At 46.4% G+C, this 1,956-nt stretch overlaps 1 pseudogene; it reads left to right on the top strand.

Moving 5' to 3' along the window:
• The first annotated feature begins 919 nt into the window (after positions 1-919).
• On the top strand, positions 920-1,257 carry LOC148020743 (small ribosomal subunit protein uS14 pseudogene; annotated as a pseudogene).
• The last annotated feature ends 699 nt before the right edge of the window (positions 1,258-1,956 follow it).

The raw sequence follows: 1,956 nt of genomic DNA, 5'->3' as shown, positions 1-1,956 counted from the left end.
CATGCTGAGATTGATAAGATAGGGCTATTGAAGACAAATGTGGATGTGGGCATTGCATTAATTGATATGTATGCTAAATGTGGCTGGCTGGCAGAGGCACAAGCAGTGTTTGATATGTTTCCTTATCGAGATCTAGACACATGGAATGTCCTAATCACAGGATATGCACAACTTTTGAAAGGCCACGTTATAATTCTGTAGTGATCTTTTGCTTCATCATGTCGAATGCATGAATCATGCGATGACATAGATTTTTCGAGTCAGGGCGGATCTCTGTAACTGGGAAATAGAGCTACGAAGGCTAAAGAGGGGATTTTGAAAGGCTAAAGAAGGAGGGAAAAGGAGAGCCGTGCTTTGAGGGGAAAAAGGAGAAGCTTTTGAGCTATTTTTAAAAAGGAGGCATTTTGGGGGGAAAGCGTAGGCAACTGCTGCAGAAATAGGGGAGTCAACACGCAAGGATGGAAGCGTGGACTGAGGCGGAATCAGGGAGGCATTGAGCCTGGTTTTTTTTCGTGAGACACTGAGTGAAGGGCGCAGAATTCTGGAAAAAGGAGGAAGTCGTCAACTGGAAAGAAAAAAATCAGAATATCGAAAGGAAGAATAGTGGTCACTGGTATCTCTGAGGGTACGAATTCTCTACCAGTTCGGCTTAGGGGAGAAACAGAGGATTGATGGGGAGGGGAACAGGGAGCGCTGGGTGGCAATTTTGACGTCAAGGAAGGCACGGGAGGTGACGAAGGAAACGTTGAAGAAGAAACTATAGTCGAAGAAAAAAAAATCGCGAGTCATCGTTGAGACAACGAAATTGAGAAGAAGACCTGAAGTCGATGGTGTAGAGTACAAAAAGAGGAAAGCCGACGATGATCGATGCTGCTGTGACAGATGTGACGGAGGAACGAGGAGAAAATGGAGAGTTCGTGAGCCGCGTTATCGCCTGTGCATCGGTGAACCTCGTCTCGCTGCAGTGATCGGGCCAGTAAGATGGGGCATTCGGCCGTGTGGAACTCTCATCCCAAGAAGTATGGAGCAGGATCTCGCGCATGTCGTGTGTGCAGGAACGGCCATGGCTGGTTCGGAAGTACAACATCATGTGCTGCCGTCAGTGCTTCCGGATTTATGCCAAAGACATCGGCTTTGTGAAGTATCGTTAATGCGATGGAGAGGACTTACTGTGGGTGGATTCTACAGCTTGGAAGTAGTTGGGGTATTCCTTTCAGCCTGTTAGCCTGAAGGTGCTGCCAGGATTTTTGTATGGATTGCCTGTCCAGTGATTTAGAAAAGAAAAATTTTGGAGCTACTCGTTAACCAGTGGCAGAACATGTATAGATGAATTCGTGATGTACCAGTGAGCCGAGATGCGATTTTGTGATATCACTTGTGTTTGATAAGGCTGTACTTGAGCCTACATTTTGTCCTATGTATGCACAAATGTGTGTCCAACTTAGCAAAGTGCCCGTTCTACAACTAATTGCTGCAGCACACGTAGGATTTGCAAAGTGCTTGTTCTCAAAAGGCTTGCAAAATCAGCAGAAACAGAAGATGGTGTGAGCACGAGAAGCCAGCCTATGACGAGGCAGTAGTGAGCATTGTGGCCTCACTTAATGCCTGTGCTAAGCAGAAGGATCTGATCGAAGGTACTAGGCTACATGCAAATGTTCTGAAGAGCGGCCTGCTCGGAAGTAACCGCCATATAGTGAACACTCTTGTCAGGGCTCTGAGGGTGCAGCATAAAGATGCTATAAATCATACCTATATTCATTTCCTGAAGATGTTATGCTTGGCCAACTGGTCTCTTTCTCTCTGAGTTCTTGTTTACTTATCCTGCCATGTTTACTACGCGCTGCTGTTTGGAGATTGGTGCTGGTGTGGAGGGTAAGCAATATCTGCCTGGCTTACTTGAATGTTTCAAAGAGAGCTGCTAAAGCCATCCTGGTTCACGCGAACGCTGCCTGAAGT

This window comes from Lygodium microphyllum, chromosome 18 (assembly GCF_053477565.2).
Source record: "Lygodium microphyllum isolate KBCC chromosome 18, Lygodium_microphyllum_v1.1.10, whole genome shotgun sequence".
Classification (NCBI taxonomy): domain Eukaryota; kingdom Viridiplantae; phylum Streptophyta; class Polypodiopsida; order Schizaeales; family Lygodiaceae; genus Lygodium; species Lygodium microphyllum.
The sequence above is the reverse complement of the archived record's forward strand: the minus strand, read 5'-3'. Positions and strand labels throughout refer to the sequence as shown.